Below are 27628 nucleotides of genomic sequence, written 5' to 3' on the forward strand. Positions count from 1 at the left end.
TCACTAGCCAGAAGGGAAAGCTCAGTCCAGAAAGTGCAGGAGTGAATGAAGACAAATTTCTTACAGGGCTGATTTTTTTCACTCTTATCAAAGGTGTCACAGTAATCTTTTCAGAAACTGCCATCAGCACCCTTTCTAAAACAACTTTTTGGTGGCTTATATGTGGAAATTTTGAAAGACAGCCCCTCCACCTCCACTTTTTTAAATGAGTAGGGAAAAAGTTTTATTTAAAAAAAAAAAAAAGAGCAAGTTTACATTATGAAAGGTCTCCATGTTGATATTTTTTACCTTTTAAATTGTTTAGAAATTATTTTTTCTAGTTTTTGAGGGTACATTAACAGTTATTTTTCAAATTAGATAATTTAGAGGAATTCAAAAAAACCCAACAAGCACTAAGCAAACCAAACATAAAAGAACAATGCAAAATGAAACGAGAGCATCCAAAACCATATTGTTAAAGTTCTAGAAGAGATTGTTAGGTCCCCCCAAGATGGCAGCACTGTTGTCAAGCAGTTACGAATTCTGTAACCTGCACAAATGCCTCCAGATGGCTTCCTGGAGCCTGAAAGTCTGAAACAATAAGAAAACCACAAAGAAGGACAACAGGTTCCTGTTCCAGCCAACCCATCAACCCACTGAGTCAACAACAACCAACCCTGAGCTGTAACTCTCCACTTGTTGCCCCCAGCCTATAAAGCTTGCTCTGCCCCCCACCTCCATGAAGACTCCTTTTTCAGACTCAGCCTGCTTGCACAGGAGTAAATAAACAGGTTTGTTGCTCACACACAGCCTGTTTGGGTTACATCTTCAATCAGATACATGCTTAACAGAGATAAATGGGATAGACTCGAAGTTACTGTCTCCTAAGGGAAAATTCATGGCCTGTAAGTCAAATGTAGTAGTGCACTTAGTTACTAAATGTTAATGATCTGTCAAGATACAATAGTGTATATTTTTTCAGACGCATCCTTCATTATAAACAGGTTTTCCATGAGAGTGGTATTTTCATGTTGCTAGCCAGCTCTGGACTTGAAACAATCAATAAACCATTATAGAAGCCTAGGTCAAACTATTAATTATACGGAGTGACTTTCTAATCCATTTTTATTAAATGTGATAAAAGATAATTGATTCAGATCTGAAACTGAACAACTCCAGAAAAAAATGTCCAACAGAATTTTCACTGGACATAGTCTCATAAATATAAATTTTCTTCTGGGAATTTCTATGTTCATGACATTATACATTTTAAAATGAAGTTATTGTGCTTGTCATCTACATGAAGAATTTTCACTGTTTCATTTGAACCCCACTTTATTTTATTTATTTGTTTAATTGTAAATTGATAAATTATAGCTGTATGTATATGTTTATGGGGCACAAACTGATGTTATAGTTTGTGAATACAATGTGGAATAATTAACTCAAGCTAATTAACATGTTCAACATCTTAAATACCATACTTTATAGTGAGAACATTTGAAATTTATATTCTTAGTGATTTTGAAATGTACAATATGTTCTTTACTATATTTACCATACTATACAATATATCCTAAAGAATAATGTATTTCTCTTGTGTAATCACCGCTTTGTACCCTTGACCATAATCTCCTGATTCCACTCTCCCCCAGCCTCTCCCATAACCACGATTCTACACTCTGCTTCTTTCCATGTGATTGTTTCAGATTCCACATATGAGAGTATAATGTATTTGGTTTTCTGTTCCTAATTTATGTTACTTAGTGAAATGTTTTCCAATTTCCTCTATGTTGTCACAAATGACAACTTTTTTTAAAAGCTGAATAGCTTTCCATCATGTACATATACCACATTTTCTTTATTCATTTCTTCATGGACATATAGGTTGATTCCATAACTTGGCTACTGACAATAATGCTGCAATAAACATGGGATGCAGACATTTCTCCAACATGCTGATTTCCATTCCCAGTGTAAACTCAGTATTGGGATTGCTCAATGCTATGGTAGGTCTTTTTGTTCTTTTTTTTTTTTTTTCTTTTAGTGGTTTTTTTTGAGATGGAGTTTCATTCTTGTCACCCAGGATGGAGTGCAATGGTGCAACCTCTGCTCACTGCAACCTACACCTTTTGGGTTCAAGCAATTCTAGTGCCTCAGCCTTCCAAGTAGCTGGGATTACAGGCACACACCAGCACGCCCAGCTAATTTTTTGCATTTTTTGTAGAGACAGAGTTTCACTGTGTTTGCCAGGTGAGTCTCGAACTCCTGACCCCAAATGATCCACCCACCTCAGCCTCTCACAGTGCTGGGATTACAGGTGTGAGCCACTGCACCCAGCCTGGTAGTTCTATTTTAAATATTTGAGGAACCTCCATACTGTTTCGTATTATGGTTGTACTAATTTACATTCCCATCAACAGTGAGTTAACAGTTCCTACTCTCCACATTCTCACCAACACTTGTTCTCTTGTTTCTTTTTGGTAACACTCATTGTTTTACAAATTTGTATTTTAAGTTCTGTAAATGTGCAGGATGTGCAGGTTTGTTACAGAGGTAAACATGCCAGGGTGGTTTGCTGCACCTATCAAAAAGAACAAGATCATGTCTTTTGCAGGGTCATGGGCAGATCTGTAAGCCATTATCCTCAGCAAACTAATGCAGGAACAGAAAACCAAACATCTCATGTTCTCACTTATAAGTGGGAGCTGAACGATGAGGACACATGGACAGAGGAAAGGGACAACAGTCATTTACACAGGAGAGAGGTGATATCTCATTGTGGTTTTGGTTTGCATTCTCTGATAATTAATAAGACTGAGCATTTTTTCATACACCTTTTGGTCATTTTGTGTCTTCTTTTGCATAAATATCTGTTTAGCTCCTTTGCCCATTTTCTAATCAAATTACTTGGTTTCTTTCTAGATATTTGTTTCAGTTTCTTATATATTTGGGATGTTAGCCTCTTTTCAGACATGTGGCTTGCAAATCTTTCCAAATCCATAGGGCTGTCTCTTCAAGTTGTTGTTTTTTAGGTGCACAACTTTTTATTTCGATGTAATCTCATGTCTGTCTTTACTGTTGTAGCTTATGATTTTGGGCTCAAATTCAAAAAAATCGTTTCCCAGACCTACACCTCATAGATATTCACCTGTTTTTCTAGTAGTTTTACAGTCACAGATCTTATGTTTAAGTCTATTGGCTTTTTAAAAATTATAGATATCTGGTTCTTTTAATAATGGGAAAATAATTTTAATTTTTTAAATCTGTTCTTTCTGCCGCTACTCATTATGTGGAGACCTATGTGCGAAGTACTTAAGCAGGTTTTGAGATTTGATACCTTCCCTGCCTTCAGCTGTTTATTGAGCATGGGGCAGCAAACTTTTTCTGTAAAGGTCTAAGTAGCAAATATTTTAGGCTTTATTGGACACATGTGGCTTCTGTGGCTGCCACTCAACTCTCTCAAAGTAATATAGACAATGCATAAACAAATAAGGATGGCTGTGTGCCAATACACCTTATTGGCACTCAAACATGAATTTCATATAGTTTTCATGCATCATGAAATATTATTATCCTTTTATTCTTTCAATCATTTAGAAATTTAAAAATCACTTTTAGCTCAAGGGCTACACAAAAGAGCACCTGGCTTAATGTGGCCCATGGGATGCAGTTTTCAGGCCCGTGGTTTGCAGTATTAAAAGATGGAAGATTTTCTTATATGATTTCTATTTTTTATTAGGAAATATTCTCCTATTCTCTGAAGTTTCATAAACGTCTTTCCTAGAAAAATCTTAAGGATTTATTGTCAAGTTTTTATTTTACAAACACATTCATTATTTTTTTATCTTAGTATAGTTAGATTCAAACTGACATAACTGATCCTGGGAAATGGAGAAAAGCAGAATGAAATGAAACATTTTGCAGTTGGCAAGGGAACTCTACTGCAATTTCTGCTGCCTCAGTTTGAAAAAGAAATTATGGTATTATAGGAAAAACAGCTTTTGAAACTAAGGCGACCAGTACATATCAATAAAACAAATCTCAGCTACTTTACTCCAATATTTTGCTATACTGTGACGATATTCTTGGCATTGATACAGCAATGAAAACATTTGAGAAGATTTGGGGAAACATAGGGCTGCTGTATGTTTAATTTAAACATGCAGATAAACTCAGTTCATTAGTCTGAACTTCTTATGTAATAAATTAAAAACTTGAGGTTCAGAGTGTTTAAGTAGCTTACCCAAGAAAACACACATACTTTCAACCTAGTTTTTTTTTAGTTTCAAAATACATGCTTTTTGCACTACAGCTGACTTCAAAGATGGTGATACAAATATATTTTCTCAGAAGGAAGCAAAAAACTAAACATCTCAGGTTTTAGTTCACAAGTAATTAGTGACAATTTAATTGGAATTTAAAGTGTTTTCACTGCATTTTAATAAATAATTAACACTGGTATAGAAACAGCTTTGCTCTGCTTGAAAATTGTGAATTGGCAGATAAGCTTTTTAAAGAACCAGCTTAACAAGTGGCAGTACCTTGAAGAGCTATGTCTGAATTCTGTCCTCATGGAAGTACTCCGGAATTTATTCGCTCTCTGTGACTGAAGTTAGGAAAGCATTCACTAAACTGAAGGTTAATATGGGATTCATGTTCAAGTAGAATTGAACTGGATAACATCTAAGGTTCATTGTCATGCTGGTTTTGTAAATGGAGCCATACAAAGTTACCCTGGTCTGGAGGTATGTTGCCCTATATTGCTCAGGCAGGTCCTGGACTCCTGCTCTCAAGCAACCCTCCCACTTTGGCCTCCCAAAATCCTGGGATGAAGAATGTGAGCCACACATCATACAAACATGTAACCTAGGTTACATATGTAATTACTAATTATTATAGTTTGATACTTTAAACTGATCATGTATACAATGGATAAAATTCTTATTTTTCCTTATTCTGCCAGCAATCTTCAAAGTGATATGATTTTAAAGTTTTCATTTGTTAAAATAATAATAACCAGGCCGGGTGCGGTGGCTCAAGCCTGTAACCCCAGCACTTTGGGAGGCCGAGGCGGGTGGATCACGAGGTCAAGAGATCGAGACCATCCTGGTCAACAAGGTGAAACCTCATCTCTACTAAAAATACAAAAATTAGCTGGGCATGATGGTGCATGCCTGTAGTCCCAGCTACTCAGGAGGCTGAGGCCAGAGAATTGCTTGAACCCAGGAGGCGGAGGTTGCGGTGAGCCGAGATCGTGCCATTGCACTCCAGCCTGGGCAACAACAGCAAAACTCCGTCTCAAAAAAAAAAAAATAATAATAATAATAATAATAACCAAGCATAAGAGAAAATGGTTGTATTAGCTCCATGTTTATTGCCAAGCGCAAAATAAATATTGGAAATGTTGAAATAATGAAATTGACAATGTTTTAGAATGTTTGACAGAAAAATATATTTTGTACAAAGATTCATCTCACCTTCATATGTTTCTGCTCTGGAATACAAAATGAGGTAATTTCCTATGATAAAATTTATTTTTTAGTAAAACAGATAGTATGTGTGAAATTTTTATTTTCCTGATAAAAGAGTAAATTAGAAAGAAGACAAATTTTGAATATGATTTGGAATGTAAATGATCTTTTGCTGAAGGCTGAAATTGCTCATATTTAATAAAGAGTACCTGTGCAGACAGCAGGGCTTCATTTGACTTGTACCTGCTGATTTTATAGCACAATAGTGAATTATGAAAATTAGTAAAAACACACATGTACAGCACTTTTAAAATAATTTCATTCAAAATTTTAAAGGAAAATAATACTTATGCCAAAAAAATCTATTAAGGCTGAGGGAAAATTAAACATAAATGTAGTCAATACTTTCATTGTCTATTAATTCCCATGAAATGGATTAAAAGATGGTATGTGGCTCAGTGCAACTCTCTGCATTCTGCATTTTAAATATCTTCGGTTTCTCCAAGAAAAATTATATTTTGTACCATGAATCAATGCTTTATAAACATAAAATATGCCTTCTTAACTTTGTTCATTTAAGTTTACTCTTTGTGTAAGGAGAGGAGAGAAACTATGCACCAAGGTCAATGGAAATAAGCAGCCATTTCTTCAGATGTTACATTTGTTCTCATTTGTCTGAGGGAGTGGTCAAACCTATGGAAAAAGATGTATCAGTTTGCCGGGCACCGTGGCTCAGGTCTGTAATCCCAGCACTTTGGGAGGCCGAGGCAGGTGGATCACTTGAGGTCAGGAGTTCAAGACGAACCTGGCCAACATGGTGAAACCCTGTCTCTACTAAAAATACAAAAATTAACCAGGGTGGTAGCGGGTATCCATAATCCCAGCTACTCTAGAGGCTGAGGCAGGAGAATCTCTTGAACCTGGGAGGCGGTGGTTGCAATGAGTAGAGAGTGCACCACTGCCCTCCAGCCTGGGGAACAAAGCCTGACTTGGCAGGCTGGTCTCAGACTCCTAATCTCAAGCAATCCTCCCACCTAGGCATCCCAAAATTCTGAAATTACAGGTGTGGGCCTCTGCTCCTTGCCCAAAACAAATTCTTTATTACTTGCTTAAGTATATGGGAGTCAATTTTCTAATTTTAAGAGATAAGAGAAAAATCAATACAAATTTTAAATTTTTGAAGACAACTATTCTTATGCTTCTACTGAAGCCGATGTAACATTTACAAAACATGTAGAGATGTCTTTCTCCAGGTAAGATAACAGTTATTTTTAACACACAGTTAGACTTCCAAGCCTCAAATGAGATATCTTTTGGTCCTTTCTGTATTAACAAGAACTTTTATCTAAGCAGCAAAATTCTAGTAAATTTGAACCTTACTTAGTTTGAGATCCTTGTCATATCAACTCTATGTGATCAAATATATCTAAACATAATCTCTCCATCTAGGCAGTATCTGTGTATGTAAGCATATTTTGCTTAGTTGGAGGCTTATGATTAGAAGTCACAAGCCTTAAGAAAAGATGAGCCTCTGTTGAAAGCTCCCTCCCTGCAGCATTCAGCTTTATCCTGAGGTCAATATGAAGGCAAGAAAGGGTTGGAAAATAAGCTCGTATCTTTTCAAACAAGGATTGTGGGGGGAAAGATTATAATATGTCTTCAGAACACTAAGGAGAAGTTGCCCCTACAGGCAACCTGTTAAGTTCAGCAGGCTTATCTGCTTCTCAGCACCTGCCTAAGTCAGCCTCAATATTTGCCAAGCAAGCCTTCTAATGCTAATTTAATGTCCCAGTGGGGACACCTACTTTGAAGAGATATTTCCAATGTAAATTATTAAATTGATCTTATAGCACACAAATTGATCTCATGTGAATTTCAGCAGTATGAGTCATCCCTCCTTCCCACTCCTCAGAAAGACCAGATATTGTTAGCTTATAAAAGGCAGAAAAAATAATTTAAAAACATTTTATTCTTTAGAAAAAGGTGGTAACAACAGAACTGTTCCCTTCTACCTTATTTGCTTTTTCTTTAAATTCACATTAATTTTGCACTTGCTTTTAGATGACTCTTAGCAATACTTGCTCTTCTTATTAAGGTTGTTCTGTTTGCTCTGGAAGGATGTTCATCATTATCTGGTTTTCTGGGCAGTTGTGTTTGTTCATTTGTTTTCTTTTTGATTTTTTTTTTTTTTGAAACAGAGTTTCGCCCTTGCTGCCCAGGCTGGAGTGCAATGGAGCAGTCTCAGCTCACCGCAACCTGAGTCTCCTAGGTTCAAGTGATTAACCTGCCTCAGTCCCCCCACCCAAGTAGTTGGGATTACTGGCATATATCACCACTCCTGGCTACTTTTTTTTTTGTATTTTTAGTAGAGACAGGGTATCTCTATGTTTGTCAGGCTTGTCTCAAACTCCCCCTGACATCAGGTGATCCACCTGCCTCAGTCTCCCAAAGTGCTGGGATTACAGGCATGAGCCACTGTGCTCACCCATAGACTCTGATTATTGCATATAGATTTAAGGAAATGCACTGGGTCAAGTCAAGACTGAAGGACAATCACTTTCCACAGTCAGGGAGGCAAACAGTAGAAGGTTTATGAATCATGGCTCTGTTTCTGTCGGGGTCAGATGAGGCCAGACAAGAAAGGCCCTTGAAGTTGCATTCAAAATTTGGGCTGTTGTCTCAGGAATGACAGGAAGTCATTCAGGGGTTTTTTTTAACAAGGAGTGGCAAAATCACATTTTTGTTTTGGAAAGAACATTCTGACTGAGTATGAAGAATGATGTGTTGAGAAAAGCAAAGTTCTTAATGGTTTGGTAAATTGCCCTAAAGACAACAAAAAAGGGTAGACTGGTCTCTGTAGAAGTTTCTATTGCAAAGACTTAGTGTAACTAAGTAGAATGTATCTCGATGAATTTACCACTGTCTAGCTTTGTACAGTCACCAACAAGTTGATTGAACTCAGTTCTTATAATGGAGGTTTTACATACAATCAGTGAAACGTCAAAAGTAAAAAAAAAGAGAGAGAGAGAAGAAGCCATCATTGTTCCCATTTTACAGAGGAAGGAACTAAGACTCAGATTAAGACTCAGATAAAGCAGACAATTCTCCCAAGTGACAAAGTTAGTTACGGGTTAAAATTGGTACATTTTCTCTATCTGATTCCAAATCTCCCATGCTTTCCCCACCTCAGCACATAGACTTTGTATTAAGAAACTCAGTTGCTCATGAACCAGAGAGTTTCCCAATAAACCAAGCGCTTGGGAAACTCCAACTCCCTAAAAAAAAAGATAGAAAGGAAGTGACATACACACAGAGAGTGAGTGAGAAGGAAGGGAGGGAGGGAGGGGGGAAAATAAAGAAAACTTTAGCCTGGTCAATGTAAACTCTAGCCTACTATTGACCCTAATTTGTAAATTTTGACACCTCCACTCCCAAGGGAAAAATAGCATTTATTTTCCAAAGATTCACAGTTTACCTAGAAATGGTTCTCTTCTTAATAAAACTTTAAATGTTTTCTCGGTAGTGTACAAATTTTATAATTTTCACCAACATAAAAGATTGATGTTAGCCAAATTCTTTATGCCTGATTCAGATGTTTCTGTATAATAAGTATTGATTGAGTAGTTTTCCATGTCATAGACTTTAAGCAAGTGAAATGCGAATGTGTTTATGATAGTCAAGGCTAATTAGTTAAGGATTTATATTATACTTCTTTTCAAAACTCATTTTAGATTATTGTTTTACATATTAATATCCATGTCTATATCAAGTCAATATCTACAGGATAAATTGCTTCTTTATTTATACCTACTTTGCTTAAAGGGAAGACTATTTTAAAATTTGCAAATTATGTTCCTCTTTGTAAGCCTTAACTTACACTACCTATTACAGGGAAATGAGTTCAATAAGTTTTGTATAAATGTCCAAGAAATATCTACAGCACTGAAATTACTGTGAGAAATGTTGCAGAGAATCTGTACATTAGAGAAAAACCGGGTGAACATCATTGGGAAACCAAATGTCAAGTAGTTACTAACGCAGCTCAGCAGCAAGCCGTGAAACCACAAGAATCATAGTCACAGCCCGTGGGAGGCAGGGAGCAGAGAAACGGAAGGGAAACCTTTGCTAATCCAGATGGCACAAATGAGTCCCTGATCAGTGATGAGTGGTGTTATCACTCAACCTTCCTGTGCCCTGTTCAGTGATAAATTGAGCAGTCAAACCCTGTCAGGCTCCCTCTATTGCATGCTTTGATCATCCTTTAAGAAGGTTAATCTCACTGAACAACTGGTGAATTTACTGCCAATATAATACTGACATTTCAATTATTTTCAAAAAATAAAAATGAAGAGCATCAGATAACACAAAGGCATTGTTTTGACACCTTGGTGGACAATTAACCAAATTCAGTTTTAATTAAGTAGATTGTTTACAACTAAAACTAGAAGCTAGAAGAATACAGAATTTGAAATCAAAAGATCAGAAATCAGGTTATGTTGTTCAATTTATTAATTATGCCCATGGACAAGGTGTAATCTTTTAAAATTTTGATTTTGTCCTTTATATAGTGGGGAAAATAGCATCAACTTTTAAAGCATTTATGTCATTTAATATATGATATATTTGAAAAGAGATTGACAAATTATAAAATGTCTATAAATTTTTTGGTGTTATTTTAGCCACCAGGTGAAGTCATTTTAGCATACTTTGCCCCTACATCACTCATCTCCAAATATTCTAGATTGTGCAATGCTGTCAACTGAGTTTACATTTCCCCCAAAATGTGTGATTTGAAAAATAATGCTTCTATTTCTGCAAATCGTTCCTATTCTAACAACTAACAGTAGCTAATCATCAATAATACATATACAAAGTCAGGTTTATTAACAATAGTGGTGAATTCACATTTCAAATTGCTTTCTAGATAATTTTTTATCTCTGGTCAATGTCTTGTAAATCATCATTGATTTTTACCTCAGGATGTGACAAGGAAAGACTTTGTATTGGGAGTACAAGTAACAACCTTGTCATTTTCATGTTGATTGTGTTTGCATTTTTAGTGTAATACCCATTCCGAGATTTTTTTGTAGGAATATTCTTTAGCCATCTTTCATTTTAGAAGATGTAAGAGACAAATAAAATAGATGTGTAGTGAATCTATCTTCTCCCTCAGAAACCTCAGCACCACATATAAAATAATATGACCACGTAACATATTGATGAAGTGGAAACACCAATGTCTATCCATATATTAAGTATGAGCAAAGCTTAATTACTTCTTAATTTATTTCTGTTTGTAGTTAAAAATTTTAAAAATAAGTTTAAATTTTTCCTCTCATATTTCATATTCCATACCTTGCGAGCATCCTTACTTTGAAAATTACTTCCTAAATAAAACTAAGGATTGCTAATAAAACAAATAAATACATCTTAATTTCTTTAAAAATATCTGGAACCAGCCAGGCACAGTGGCTTATGCCTGTGGTCCCAGCTACTTGGGAGGCTGAGGTGGGAAGAAGACTTGAGTCTGGGAGGTAGAGACTACAGTCAGCTGTGATTGCACAACTGTACTCCAGCCTGAGCCACAGAGCAAGACCTTGTCAAAAAAAAAGAAAGAAAAAATCCAGAACCACTCATTGTTCCCCCATGATGTCAGTATTATAAAGAAATGTTGAATTAAATAGAGATTTGGAATCTGATCTGTTATGTACCTCATTCAGGAGACAATATTCACTTGAAATGTTGAAAGATGTATTAGATGTTATTTAAGTTTTCACAATACTACCCAATTATAAAACGTGACTTTGAACTTACAAAATGTTCACTTAGGTGATATTTACTTTAAATATCAACTTAGAAATGTGTATTAGCAAAACTCGAGTTTCCTATTATATGATTACATAAATGTACACTGTGTTCATCTAAATAATTTCAGGCAGTGCTATATGTCTTTTAATAATTTCTATGACTTAGGACACAGCATTTTATAAATATTTGAGGATGTGATATTCTAGTTTCAGCATCATGTTCTATTTAAAATGTAAAATTTTAATATTAAAATTAGTCATTAGAATCAAGTACCACATAAAAGACAGAAGTCCTAAATTCAGCAATGTGTAGTTCAAACTTCACTAAGATGTTTCAAAACTTCATATATTCTATTACTAGAGTATTCTATGTTTTAAGAGTATGGCCACAGTATCTATTACTCAAAAGTCTAATACACAGAGCACTATCCATTTTCAAATCATAACCTACCTTTAACTGACAGGAAATGGTATCACTGAGAGAAAATTCCAGATGTCTCAGGAACTTATTCCTAAATAGTCCCTTATCATATCTATTGATCTTTCTGTGAGCACATATATGGTGCTCTATGACATAATCTCATTTTTTAAAACTCCATTAATGTCAAGTGAAATACTATAAATGTACTTCCCTGAATCACTTTTCTGTGTCCTAAGTTTTCATTTGGATTTCCCATACACAGTAAACTTGTTTTAAGAGTCATCCAAAGTGTTGGCAGGTTCAGAAAGTCTCTGCCTACATATAATCATTTCATACCAGGAGGAGAGACAGACAAGGTTACAGATGCAATTGATGGAACTAGGTATGTAGATAGTGTCTGCAAGCATCGGAGGACCAAACTTTGCTTCAGAGCTATAAAACATTTCTGCTTTACCTTTTCGGCTGCCACTTTGGAAGCAAAAGATACAAAGGTCAGGTCAGAGGTTTCAGATCACTGATTAGCAAGTTCATTTAGGTGCCGATTGCCGTGAGTCTATACACAATTGGCATGCGTTCACAGATCTACCAGTTGACTTTTAGGTCTCTATTATATTACTAAGAGGAACAAAGCATATAGGCATATGGTCAGGTACAGTTTATTAAAAAAATAAAAAAAAAACAAAAAACAAAAACAGAATGTCCCATTTTTATTCACCAGCCACTGTGTACTAATAACTTTTATACGTACTATTTCATTTTATCCTCACTAGAACCCTATGATATATTTACACTTTTAGAAATAAGGAAACCTAAGGAAATTAAGTAAGTAATTTAACTGAAGTCACGCAGGTAATAAGTGAAAAGCTAAGACTGAGGTAAGAATCAGAGTCCTTCAATTTCAATAAATTTTCGCTAAGTGTCCAATTAGTTCAAATTGATTTCAGAAATGCCAGGCAAGTACCCTCTTTACCTCATCTACTTGCCAATGCTTGAAATTCTACCATAAAAGGTTTATTCTTTGGTAGAAATTTACTCAACCTTTATTAAAATGAAAATACTTCTGATTATAGGGTTATATTATGTTATATCAATTTTTTACAACTCTGTGTGAAGGAAAGCTGTGTTCATTGGAAGGCACTCATTTTAACAGAAAAGTCAAACTTGAACTAACACCAAAATAACGCATATATTTTGGTTCAGATGATCTAAAAATTTAAACATAGAGCCGTAACCCAGCATAGCCCATGTAGAACACTGTCTCCTCTCTATAATTCTTGTAGGTCAGCCCTCATCTTCACAGAGGGAGCAGGATGGCCAAGGTTTCCAGGAAGTGACAATCACTTCTGGAAATTTTCAGGAAAGGAAAAGGAAGTTCCTGCTTCCATCCCCCTCCCTGAGAAGCTCTCAGGTAGTCTTGCAAGGTGACTCTTTGGCTCAGAGGTTTCCTGAGCCAGTCTCTGTGACTGGTCACGGGATGGCTTAGAGTTTCCCACCCTTGCATAAAGCACTGTGGCAAAGAGAATGAGATTCTATTGGTAGGATTAGGCCAGAAGTTAGTAAAGCTGGCTGGGCCTCCAAACAACCTCAGGAGCTTCGAAAACGTCTATGCCTGAATCATATTCCAGAAAAATGAGAATCAGATTCTAAGGGTAGAGGTGTGAAAGCATGCAGCCAGTGGGCAGAAGATGACCCTACTTGTGAAAATCTGCCCAAATGACACATAATGTGGAGACAGAATTCAGAATCACTGAGGCTCACACTGTCCATTGAGGGTTCATTACTCATACCTAATCCATGTGGGCAAGATAAGGCAGGAGGGGCCAAGTGTATCAAGAGGAAGATATCAGCAATCCACCTGGCCTTAATGTCAAAGGGCACGTATTGTTGACAGAAGAGTATCATAGGAATTAATCCCAGGAGATGCGAAGAAAAGGCAGGCATCCATGGACAGAGAGGAAGAGATACAATAAAGAGAATGTAGGAAAGAAAATTAAAGCTTGTATCAGCTACTTCACTTAAGGCTCATTCTTGATCATTGTAAAGACAACAATTATAACTTCTATTTACATAAAGTATTTTCGGAAAGTACTTTCTCACCTATTGATTTTTGCATATGCCATATTTCAGCTGAATTTGGGAGTTTCCTGATTTGGTCAGATAAAGAATGTTCTGATAAAAGCAACTGGTTTTATTTAAAAAGACGTGACTTCCGCACAGACATCCACACACATTGGAATAGTTACTTCAATCTATTTTAAACTTGTAATACTTATAATATAATTAGCTATGGTATATTCATAATTTGATACGTATAAAAATCTTTAATTCTACAGTTCCTTTCAATTATTAATATCAGATAAGTTTTTCTCTACATATGTTGTTTGTTTTAGATGTCTAATATCCTATTTATATATTTATAATTATTGATTGATTCCTTAATAAGAATGTTTTAAAAATTACAATGCATATTATTTTTTAAAAGGTTGTCTTTTAAATAATTTTGCTGAATGAAAAATTGTGTCCATGTTTAAGTTACCGTATCTTTGATGACTGCTACAATTACATTTTTCTGTACTTTGCAACTTTGTTCTGTTTTATAAATATATGTTATTTTTATGTCTTGCTCATGTGTAAATTCAGAACTAATTATTTTCTCATTAATTTGAATAATATTAATTTTTAACCTGGAAATTTCTAAAATTTCTACATTTAAATTAGATTATAAGAATTTCTAATAACATGAATATAAATAGGAGACTATAAAGTTACCTATTCACAGACACTGATTACAATGTGTGAAAGTATGTATGTGTGTGTGTGTGTGTGTGTGTGTGTGTGTGTGTGTGTGCATGCATGCATATTTCAGTAAATGAATTTTTTTAATAATGTAACAAAATCTTTTAGGACAAAGATCAATAATTTCTCCTAATCAGCTTCTAAACATTCATATTATTCCATATTTACTTTCAAAAATAATGCATAACTTTGTTTTAACAAGACACAATTTTACATTAGTGATACATCATAGCATTATATTTGATAACAATATTTATTTTTTAAATATAACAAAAAAGTAACAACATTCATTATTTAGGTTAAGTACAAAAGGTGGTTTATGACAACTTTAAAAATCCAACAACAAAAGGAGTTTCTCAGAGGGTTCTTTATCCATTTCAGCATATTCTTTAGAAGGTTTCAGAAAGTATTGTTTATGAGACTGTGAAGACACCATATTTTCTAACATTCCTTGTTCCTTTCATTATAAGCCCAGCCAGAACATCTGAAGATAAGATTTTTGAAGTCATTTATAATGATCTATATTTATTCATCTTATGTGTGAAGGCTACCAACTTCTTAATGTTCCTATCCCCAACATGCTAATCTAAACCTCTCTCAATGCTGGAAAATAACAAGAAGGCATTCATCTACCCTTTCTTGTCAATGTTTATTTTTAGCACTGTAATAAAAGTGGGCACCAACCAGAAATATTGGTTCCTTCAATTTTGTTATCTTCATTTCATTCTAAAATTTGGGTTTATTAGATTGCTGCATCGCCACAAAATAAGGTTAATCAATCACTATTTTCTGCTTTTTGCTTATACTGTGAGGCAAAATGATACCTTCAAAACACACTAAATTATAATTTATGTTTGGGTGAAGCTGTGCTTTTAGTTACCTTTTCGTACTAGGGAGCTAGCACAGTGATTGGGACAGACTAGATATATCACATATTTACAAAAAAAGAAGCTAAATGCAAACTACACTTTTTTATTTTTTTAGTTAGAGGGAGTCCGATAGAACATCTCTATTTTGTAGATTGTTTTCACATACATATTTTAAACTTTTCTTTTTCTTTGATTTCTCATCTACTGAGTAATCTTCACACTGATGCCACATAAAGGGCATTAATTCAAATTCCAGAAAAAAAGAATACAGACCTTTGTTTCCCTGTATTTCAAGACACCCAGAATTTCAAATGCATACTTGGTCTAAAAGATCAGGAAAAGTGCAGGAAATTACATCGGCTATCTGCAGAAGGGGCAAAATGGAAAAATTTCAAATACATCTTGAGTTAGTAACTTTGAAGCAATCTCATAGGAATGGGATTGCATTAGCCCGTCTAAAACTATAGGCGCATCGGTTGTCTCAGGAGGCTGCTTATCATGGAGCCAAAAGTAGTCTGTGGGAGGCAGGGCGTGCCAATCTGCTGACAATAATATTTCAGTATCTTTCGCTTCTCTATCTTCCTCATGTGCCGATAGCGCAATCCCATTACATAGTAGGATGATAACCCACATGATTTCATGCCCCTGTGCTTTCAGTTTTCTTTATCTTTTCTCTTTTGAAAATTTTTCTTTCTTGTCATTTCATCTCTTATTAGTCAGTTGAAAAGTACCCACTCAACTTTCAAGATATGCAGGGATAATTTAATAAGTTAACGCAGGAAGCTTTTCATGGAATTTCTAGCCAGACCAAGTGTTTCTCTTGGGAAGTCCATTAGGTCATTGGCATGCTGGACTTGTTGACAACTTTCTGCTTTATATTGCAATTTTCCATTTACAATTCTTTACAAAACGCTTCGGCCTTAGGGAATGATGAAATGTTTCCTGTAAGATTAAACAAATATAAAGCCCAAACATGCCTGACTTCTTAATGGATAAACAGGAAAAGAAGCTTCTTCCAAAGCAGCGGGATTATCAAGAGCAGGAATCTGTGCATCTTTACACCAGAACCTAGAGAAGTGGCATAGCTGCTCTCTATGATCCAATTCCATGTGTCTTTTATTCCATCCACGGCCACCAGGAGGTGAAAAATACCCAAAGAACTTTGCCTCTGTGTAGCTCTTTCAGCACAATTCCAACTCATCTGTGGCGTTCCTCACCTGTGTTATGCCCTGTTCAACCACGTCTCCCAGAGGACTGCCTTTCTCAGTGCTTTCTCTCTTATTCCAGACATACTTCTCTTGAATTTTTATCTGGTTCAGGAAGCGCTCATTTGTAGTTTTGAAATTCTTCAGCCAGGTTGAAGCCTCTAAAGGTTGATCAAAGGGTTGTTTGTTGTAGTTGGACTGTAGAAGTTCCCGGCAATTTTTTACCCAATGATGAGCATCCGGAATATGTAGTATCATCCAGTCCTGTTTTGCACAGAAATGAATAACATGGCAAAGACTGAGGGTTTTTCCTGTTCCCTTCTCTCCATACAGAAGATATCGTACAGCCGGATAAGCAACACTGGTGTTTTTTCAGTTAATGCAGAAGTTCTAGGGCTGGTTTCCTTTCCATTAGGTAAGCTTCACTGAACATCTTCACCTGTATCACAAAGCGAGGAGGAAGGCCATGGGGAAATTCAGTCCTCATATCCTGGGGAAAGATGTTGTAGTGCTGACCCTCATGCTGATCCCCATGCTTAGCCGGGTCATTGTCATTGGTGTGGAAAATAGCTCTGGGACTCTCAACTGGAACCTGGTTATCTAGGTGAGCAGCAATGCTTTCGTGTGCCTGGGTTCCCACATGTAAAAAATGCCCAGGGTCCAACTTATGGATCCTAGATATAAGCCTTGTTATTCCTTTCAGCAGTGTCCTTGCACCCTCCTGGAGGTTCAAAGTCCCGCTCCCTTCCCTCAGTGTTACAACCCCTGTGCCAGTATGGGGTATGGACACCGTCCCCCACCCTGAGTCGAGGTCGAGGTCGAAGGCGACTGGCACACAGCACCTGGGGCCACTTCCAAAGCTCAGTATTTTCCTCCAAACTGTGTTATTTCTCTATTGCAAAGCTTTTGCTTTATTCAGTTGCTTCTTCCATATTACATCAGTGGTTACAAGCTGCTATTCATGACTTTTACTCCTATATATTTCTTCTTTCTAGACATTTGTGTTAGTTTCTTAAGGCTCCATAACAAAGTGCAGAGGCTGAAAGAAACAAACACATCTGACAGTTCTGAAAGCCAGAAGTTCAAGAATCAAGGTGTGCGCAGGACCACACTAGCTCTGAAGGCTCCAGGGGAGGGTCCTTCCTTCCTTCTTCCAGCTTCTGTCTGCTCCAGGCCTTCATTGGCTTGTGGCCACGTAACTTCACTGGCTGTCTGTGCCTTCATTCAATGAACCTCTCCTGCGTGTTCAAACCTTTCTGTCTCGTGTATAAAGACACGCTCATTGGATTTATGACCCATCTACTTATTCCAGGACGATCTCATCTTTAAATCTTTTACTTACCAGTACAAAAGCATTTTTCAAATTAGGTCACAGTCACGAGTTTTGGGTTGGACGTCTTTTGGGGGATCACCATTCAAAACACTACATTATCTTTAACTTCTCTTTACACTTCTGCTTCAGTCATTTAGTAGTTTTAAATACCCAAGCATGGGAATCTGATTTGTCAGGGTCCATCTTTTTGCTAAAGCTCAGATGATAGGATGCTGCCAGTTTCTGCTTTCATACTGTTTCTCCCCAGTCCATTCAAATGTGGCCAAGGGACAGAGTCACATGATACCTAACAGGGCTGCTGAGGCTCAGATCTTCTATGGTGCCTGTTGGCAGGGAAGGCTATGGCTTCAGCAGCCTGACTTAACTGGTAGTGTCCATCTAGTCAATCAGAATTCAGGAACCTCCACACAAGTAGAAACTGTCTTATTATATTTTGTAATCCGAATGCTTCAAATAGTGCTTTGTACATGTTATATGTTTAATATGAATTTGTACACTGAAACATTAAGGATTCATTCATTCATGGATCCAATAAATGTTTGTTAGTACCTACTATATGCTGGACAGTACAGTTATATACTATGGTTAAGGTGATGCATATTGAAGTATATTCCATGTCCCCGTAGACTTTTTAGACTTGAAGAGGAGGAATATATATATAATCACACAAATGATTGATTTTAATTGTGATAAGTTCTATAAGGAGTATCTATCTTCCTAGAATTGACTTTATGTTTAGCAAATAAATGTCTGGTTCTAATTTGGATTTTTGTATAGATTTTCCAGAGGGAGTATATATATATTCATTAGCAAATATGACTATCCTGGTCCCCTCGACAGTTCTAGCTATCATTGCAAATTAATAAATTGCATTCTTGTTCAGATATTAGTCTCTGGAATGCGGTTAGCATGTTTGCATTCATCTCCAATGGTGCCACTGACATTTTGCAGGATATTTCTTAGTTGTGGGGGACTGTCTTGTACATAATAGGATATTTGGTAGTATCCATGGCCTCGTACAAGATGCGAGTAGCACACAACCTCCTCCTGTGACAAACAAAAATGTCTCCAGACATTGCCAAATTTTGCTGGGAAGCAAAATTGCTCCCAGGAGGGAATCGTTGCTCTAAAAGTAAATCAGGCCATCTGAATGATTGAATTAGGTAGGAATGGGAAATGCAAAACCCCAGTTCTATAAATAAGAATCATAGAATCACATTAAATCAGCTAGTATTGTGCCTACATAGTATTCTTGTGGTTGTAAGTGTATATGTGTTCCTAGGAGGATACAGAGGCTCATGTAAACCAATATGTAGCATCTTATGAGATTTACATTTCTCATTTATTGCCAATTTGCCAGAAGGGAGACACAAGTTTAATATAATTTGTGAACACACACCACACACGTGTAAGTATCCTTTGATCTTCAGCTTTGGAGATACTCCTTTATAGAATATAGGCTGAAGCAAACTTTTTACACAATATATTTTTGGTGTTCTTTATATCATGTCATTCTTTATATCAATACCCTTCCATTTTAAGTGTTTTCATTTATGTAAAAGTTTGTCATTCTTAATAAAAGATACTATTTTTAAAAAGTTATTTGGAGTCAGAAGATCTGGGGCTGAATCCTTCCTCAATTCATGCATAGCAACTATAATCTTGTTAAGTTACTATTTTTTTATAACATTTTTTAAAAGTCCTATTTGAATGATTAAAAATAAAATCTTACAAACAATAAATGTCATGAATTTTTGAGATGATGATTATGAACCTGACAAAAGAGCAATGTGAAAAATTGTATCTATTTGATATGGAAAGTGAGAGGAAGAAGGGAATTTCAATGGACACCTGTATCCAATGTTTGAACCAAATGCATAGTATGTAGTCCCCATATTCAGGATCTAAAAGTGCACCATGTCAAAAACAAGTCTACATGAAAGCCTGGGGTTTAAAACTACAGAGGACACATGCCTTATTAAATGCCAAAATCCTAATCATCACTGTTGCAGATAACAGGTGTTCCAGGTGAAGGTTCATGTTTGAATAACACCACATAACCTGGCAGCAGTGTTGATTCCCACTGATTTCACTAAGAACTAAAAATAAAATATTTTAAAAGACAGGAAAAATAAAGCCCAATCTCTGCTTGAAATGTAGGTTAACTGTTATAGAGAATGCTTTTCCTTCTGATGAATCACACCTGACCACAAAGTTTTCTATATATTTACTCAGAAATGAGTTAGAATTGCACCTGCACTGCACATTTCTCCCTCATTGAATCGTTCTTCATTCAGGGAAAACTGATTGCTGCTTACCGTTCCCCTCCTGGGTGGCTGGAAGAACTTTAATGGGGTGGAATCACATAATAACCAAGCATTCCCTGGTCTGGTGGACAAGCTGCACATACTGAACAAATAGGGGCAAATGTTCCTCCAAAGGGCTGATGACTACATTTGCAGTTTAATTTAAAGCTGCCCCGGGGTAGCTATGCCGTCTCATCTGGTCTCTTTATGTTTGTGTTACTATAGAATCAAACAGATGCCTTCCTTTTAGTCTGGGACTGTAACTTCCAAATCACAGAAGAATGAAAACTCTCTCCTGATACTCAACTCAGAATGCAAAACTCAGCTTCTGAGTCACTGGGCTCCGTGACAATTGCCAATACCCATTCTTAAACAATTTGCAAAGCAGCCCTGGGAGGCTTACTTGAAAAGTATTTTGTGACTGCCCTGCCCACAACTAGCATTGTCAGCATTGTGCTTGACTTGGAATAACTTGATTTTGCCCCTTCAGGCGCTATGTGTCAGAAGCACTGGACAATTTTAATGGGCCTTTAGACATTAAGAACATGATCTGGTATTTATTGAGCATATAAGCTATACTGGACAATGCAGCCAAGCACTTCGCATACATTACTATTTCACTTAAGATAATTATTAGGGGAATGGTATTATATGTATAGTATATAGTTGTAATGTCAAGGTCTTACAGATATGGAGATTGAATCAACATTCTCTGATTTTGTTGCAAATGATGATTTCCTTATATATGAATAATACAGATTTTTATGGTATTTACATTTTATTCTCATTTTAATCTGTGAGGATTAAATACAGGGTCATTACCTTGTTTTACAAACGAAATGTCAATGATTTGTGAAAATTTTGGTTCTCTAAAGTTCTAAAGTTATAGAGAAAAAATTTTTTAAATTATGAAAACTAATGATTATGTTTCATTTAATATTTCCCCTTGAAGAAAATTAAAGTATCTGAAAAATAAAATTGAATAATTTTAATTTAACTTCATGAAGTATGTTTCTATTTTGTTTTCACAAGTTTTTAATGTATGATTGAATAAACCATATATTAATTCCTTTAAAAACTAGGGCTCAGAGGTTTTAAGTAATCAAAGAGTACAAGTGAAAGAATCGTCCTTAAAATCTAGGACCACAGACCACAGAGTAGGTGTTCTTTCCCTTCTTCTGCTACAAATAGAAGAAAATCTCCTTGATCCATAAACTATATTGATAATCAGGCATAAGCTTAAAACACCCTGAAAGAACACAAGCTTGAGCTTAACAGTTCTTCACTGATTTTTATGTTAGGCCAGAAGTCAGCAACTCTAGACCACCATACATTTTTGTAAATAAACTTTTATTGAAACACACCTACCCCCATTTCTTTAGGGGTAATCTATAGCTGATTTTGTTATAACCATAATGACAGGATTGAGCAGTTGAGATATTTGTTATATGGCTTACAAAGCCTAAATATTTACTAACTGGCGCTTTACCGATAAAGATGATCAACTCCTTTTCAAAATTATAAGAAATTATCTTACATTTTAATATTACACTTGGCTTAGTTATGATTGTGAATAACCTTCATTATTATTATTATTAGGCAGTCTTAGAATAATATCAGTCCTCATAATACAAATGGAATGAGTTCCGATTTTTGTTTTTTGCATGTGAGGCATTAAATACTAAAAATTCATTTCCCAAAGGAGCAATTTGTGGCTTTGCCTCTAGTTAAATCCTCTGTGTCTCACCACATCTCCTTTCTGGTGTCTTTCCCTCTCTCTTTGTCTCACTGTTCCAACCTCACCACCCCACACATGTGTTAATCCGTAGCTAACTCCCTCCCAGCCCAGTATCATAGCTGCTTCCTCCATCTGTGCTGCCAATTCTATACCTCTTGCTTCTTGGTGACCTCCTCCTTCACTTCTCCCTTGGTCTTATCTATTTTTAGCTTATTTGTTCTTTCTCATTAATGTTTAAACCGGTTCAAATCTCCCCTAACATAAATAAGATACCTCAGGTCCTACCTCCTGCTCTAGCTACTCTGCTCTTTCTTCTGTCTTTCATAAGTAATTTCCTAGGAAGACCTGTTTACCATCAATGCCTTTGTCACCATTTACTCCTCAATCTATTGCCACTGACTTCTGGTCCACACACACTACAAGTGGGTATATATTTATATGTAGTTGTTTGTGTGCACATACACAGACACACATATTGACACACAAACACACACATATTTTTGTAAATGCTCACTACTTCTTTATGATTAATTCACAGTAGGAGAATTGCTGCGTTAAAGGGTAGGTCACATTTAAGCCTTCTGAAAAGCTGTGCTTTCACTTCTACCAGGAGTGAGCCAGAGTGCTTAACTCCAAGTGCTTAACTTCATTGCTGAAAGTGGCATATTATCATTTTTTAAAACTTATCTAATTAGATAAAGAAGAATAACCGTGTAGCAATGTGATATGATTTGGCTCTGTGTCCCTACGCAAATCTCATCTTATACTTTCAATAATCCCCACATGTCGTGGGAAAGACCCAGCAGGCAGTAATTGAATCATGGGGGTGGTTACTTCCATGCTGCTGTTCTCATGATAGTTAGTTCGTTCTCATGAGATCTGATGGTTTTACAGGGGGATCTTCCCTTTTTGTTCCGCATTTTTCTTTGCTGCTGCCATGTGAAGAATCACGTGTTTGCTTCCCCTTCTGCCATGATTGTAAGTTTTCTGAGGCCTCCCCAGCCAGGCTGAACTGTGAGTCCATTAAACCTGTTTCCTTTATATAGTACACAGTCTCAGGTATGTCTTTATTAGAAGTATGAAAATGGACTAATATACAATGATAGATTATTTTAGTTTTATTTGATTACTTATAAAGTTTTAAATGTTTTCATGAATGTATTCGTAGAGGATGGAGATCCAAATTCCAATACAAGCCTTTTGAACATTTGTCTAATGTAAATCAACTTTAATATAAGCCAGTATTTTAATAATTGTAAAATATTTCTTTTTGTTTTAACCAAGTTGTAGCAATAGTTTTTCTGAAACAAAGATGTGCATGAATCTGAATAAACATGGTTTTTAATTTAAGAAAATATGAAGAAACGAAATGTCAATGATTTGTGAAAATTTTGGTTCTCTAAAGTTCTAAAATTATAGAGAAAAAAATTTTTAAATTATGAAAACTAATGATTATGTTTCATTTAATATTTCCCCTTGAAGAAAATTAAAGTATCTGAAAAATAAAATTGAATAATTTTAATTTAACTTTATGAAGTATGTTTCTATTTTGTTTTCACAAGTTTTTAATGTATGATTGAATAAACCATATATTAATTCCTTTAAAAATTAAAAACTTTTGAAAATAGTTTTGATTATTTTATACTTTTTATTAGGGACTTTGGAGCTAAAGATTTAATTCAATTAGGTAAGAATTAAAATATTACAGAAATTTGTAAAATTCTTCCAATTACCTTGCTAACTAGACCATCTAATATTAGATACATCAAACAATAATCTTATGGTGCTTCTTTACAAAATACTTAAAACTATATAGGTATCATTTGCCACTTCCGGGATGTAAATAGAAATTAAAATATGAATAAAATATACACATAAATTGCTTGGTTTCAGAGGTTAAGGCTTGATGATACATTTGGTCTTGAAGACCAAATATGATTTTAAAATATCTTACAAGGAAAGGTGTAAGACTCTTGTGTACCTGTGATGTTTGTGCAATTAAAAAAAGCAAATCATAGGACAGCACATTCTGAGAAATAATTAGCAGGTTCTACTAAAGAATAATCCTGAAGGATACCGTAATGTTTTTAAGAACAAACGCTTTCACTTAACTCCAAACTAACTTTTGAATTTTGATTGTTTACATACTCATTTTTTCACTTAACCTAATTTCTATAACTCTATTTAGTTTTCTGGGATGGGGTCTTGTATATATTAGGTGTTCAGGAAATGTTTGTTGAGTGAATCAATCTCTTTCTTGTAATAATAGACCCCTTGTGGTATTTAAATTTAAAAGGTCAAATTTGTGTTATGTATGAAACAATGTGCTTTTTATCGACAATTAAATAAAGTGTTATAAATTAGTTAGAACATTACAAATCTGAGTCTGAGCTGATTTGCTTTTTTAAGCTGATTTGCTTTTTTAAATAAGCTGATTTGCTTATTTACAATATATGTCATAAGGATTAAAGTGATAAATAATCTTTGGCCCTGGAATTCTGTTTCAGAGAATCTATTTTAAGGACATAATATTTATACAAAAAATGATTTTAAAACATCTTTTGGAAATATTAAAGCTGTTTAAAAATTATCTTCTTTTCTTCTGTATGACAGTCAACAATATTACTATTATTAATTAATTATCATCAAAGAAACTGAATGAAATGGAATTGGCTAATCAGAAGAATTATGAAATTGAAGAGTTTCTGGATTTGAAGTCTTTAAGATAATTGCCCAAAACAATCAAAATTCATCTATTTCTGTACACCAGGACATAATTTGGTGGAAGGGTGACTCAATTACCCTTAATTCACTTTAGCACACATTTATCTACTGAGAGTCTGCTACGTATTGAACACTGTGGTTAAGTACTTAGAGACAACAATCATTAATGGTTGAATATGGAGGTCTTGCATTTCATACAAAATATTTAGTAATTTATGTTGTAGGCAGTGGGGCAGAAGAATAACATACTTAGCTTCCTAATTTAAAGATAAGTATAGTGAAAATATAAAGGATGGAGTGAGTAATGTGCAGACCAGAAGGAGAAAGTCCAACTACAAGTCCCTTCAAATGGTCTCATGAAAGTAAAATGGAAGCCTGGGATAAGACAGTAGCCATAAACACTGAAAGAGGACACAGGTGTGAAGGCCTGAAGTGATGATATGTTTGAGCCTCTGTCTTTAACAAAGACAGCAGCACATGAAAGGTCTTATAATATTTGAACTGAAGAATGAAAAATGCAATGATGGACTTGACTTCCCTGAGGAAGGTCTGCTGTCATGGTTGGCCAGTTCAGGTGCCTCTCATCCTTCATATATGAAGCTGATTGGCCATCCACACATGAAGCAATAACTAACTGAACAGGGCAGTGCAACCACTGGGATATGTATGCAGAGTGAGTTGGAATTAAAAATATTCACATTTGTTTAAGTATTTAAACATGTTTACCCTTTCAGTTGTTTTTGAACAGTGATTTTCTTCTTAATATTTAATCCCAACACAGACTTCAACAGTAAAATACAGTATCATTGTACTAGGTTTTCCTTTAATTATAAATTACATGACATAAATTTTGGATCATTTTTTCAAAGCCAAACTAACAATAAATTATAAAATTTCAAGTTTGTAAGGGATCTAATTTGGTAACTTGGAATGTATTAATTAGCATAATTAATACTGGTACTGATGCCATCTTACATAACATTTCCTTTGCCCTCTCTGTAGGATAGAATCCCTTCCTAAGTCTCCCATTCCACCCTCCATTATGTCCCCAGTGTGGCAATGGTATTTCATATTTATTTTTTATAATATCTAGGATCTAAAGTTCTCTTCCAATTAGCATCTACAGCAGTTTTAATGATACAGAGAAGACTACCTACATGCAGAAATAACACATGGCCTAGATGTAACCAACTTCCACATGGTTATCTCTGTCTCCACTCTTTGCATAACTTAGAGCAAGGTTTAGAGCTTTGCAGCGTTACCTGCTATAGGAATATATCTCACAAACCGCTATGACCAACAGACATTTTAATGTTCATTTGATTAGCACACAAAAGGAGGGTTACTAAAAAGTCCTAAGCATTTACTGCTGACAAAATCCTTGTCAGACATGGGTATCTTCCCTTCTTTCATGATATTTGCCTCCTCTCTACCACCCATCCTCAATCTCCCTTTTTTTTTATGCAGTGATATTTACAGCTACACGGGCTTTCCCAATTTTGTTTTGATATTGAAATACCTATCTGCTGTTGTTTTGATACTCAAATACCTATGACTTCACACTGTGTTCAAGTACATAACAAAATATCATATTGAAGGCAGCTTAGCACCCAACTGAAAATAATTCCAGCAATGTGAACCTTTCTTTAAAGAGTGTATATGTGGATGTGTTGGAGTGGGGATGTGGACAGATTGTGAGTAGTTTTTTACTGCATCAAATCTTCCTGGTCACATGTGCAGTTTAAACCCAGACTCTACATTTTTCATAGCAGGCCTGTCAGCTCCTCATTAGAGCAGTCTTTCCTTTCTATTGTCTTGTTCTCTCTGTTTAGCAGTTTGTCCTTTTTACTGCCTCACATTCTGCTGCAGAAAGCAATTTAAAATCCTCTTTTTTTCTCTTTAACATTACAACTCACTTATGAATAGAGCTTATAAAAAAAGACAATTTTTGGACAGATAGAGAACATCAGTCTCTCCACAAGTTAAATTGTATTCTCAAAATAAAAAATCAAGTTGTGATCCCAAACTACGCCTTATCTACCACTGTACTTGTCAAGGTTTTTAGTTGAAAGCAACAGAAGCTAACTCTGGGGGAGTTGAAGAAAAACGGAATTTTTAAAGAGTTAATTACTTTAGCTTATAGGACCTGTGGGAAAACAGGAAGCAACAATGAAAGGCTAGACACTCAGAATCAAAGTCAAAAATCACTCCACAGTTCACTGTCTATTGAAGACAATAGTGCTGTATTTATTTCTCAGTACTAGCTGCTTCAGCTTGCACTGCCTTTGTCTCTAAGTATCACTGTGAACTGCCAGGACCCAAAGGGAGCCTTTGCTAATCTTCTCTCCTTGCATTATTGGTTCTCAGTCTGGTGCTTACAATTGGCTCAGCTGAGGTCATGTGCTTAGGGCTTATGCTCTGGCCTTCCCTATCAGTAGACTAAGGCAATATGCATATCACCCATAGAACTTTCATACTTAATTGCAAGCGAGGCTGGGAGAGGGTATATTTGTTCTTTTAGTCTTCCACAGTCTTCTCAACCCCCAAGACCCATAGGTTAGGTGTTCTTCAGCTACACAAAGATGGTTCATCTCTCCTTAAGGACACAAAACAAACAACTATGAAAACCCCAAATGTTTCATTACAGCAACATAATAATGCAGGAACTTTCAAATATGATCAAATTGCATTGAACTCGGTATTCTACATTTGAAAATATACACAGGCCAGGCATGGTGGCTCATGCCTATAATCACAGCACTTTAGGAGGCCAAGGCCGGCGGATCACTTGAGCTCAGTAGTTTGAGATCAATCTGGCTAACATGGCAAAAACCCATCTTTACAATCAATACAAAAATTAGCTCAGCACAGTGGCACATGCCTGTATCCCAGTTACTCACAAGAATCACTGGAGCCCAGGAGGCAGAAGTTGTAGTGAGCTGAGATCATGCCACTGCACTCCAGCCTGGGCGACAG

The 27628-nt window shown here is 35.7% G+C and overlaps 1 protein-coding gene and 1 pseudogene across 2 annotated transcripts in view; both read right to left on the reverse strand.

The window, feature by feature from the left end:
• CNTNAP2 (contactin associated protein 2) overlaps positions 1 to 27628 on the reverse strand; it is a 2272324-nt gene that overhangs the window by 2113266 nt on the left and 131430 nt on the right. The gene's annotated exons all lie outside the window — the stretch shown is intronic.
• Positions 14150 to 21022, reverse strand: LOC116528050 (annotated as a pseudogene). The gene has a single exon (XR_004258825.1). The product of XR_004258825.1 is annotated as a 28S ribosomal protein S29, mitochondrial pseudogene (transcript).

The sequence above is a fragment of the Sapajus apella genome, unplaced genomic scaffold, assembly GCF_009761245.1.
Source record: "Sapajus apella isolate SASKATOON/1434 unplaced genomic scaffold, GSC_monkey_1.0 scaffold56, whole genome shotgun sequence".
In the NCBI taxonomy this organism is placed as follows: Eukaryota; Metazoa; Chordata; class Mammalia; order Primates; family Cebidae; genus Sapajus; species Sapajus apella.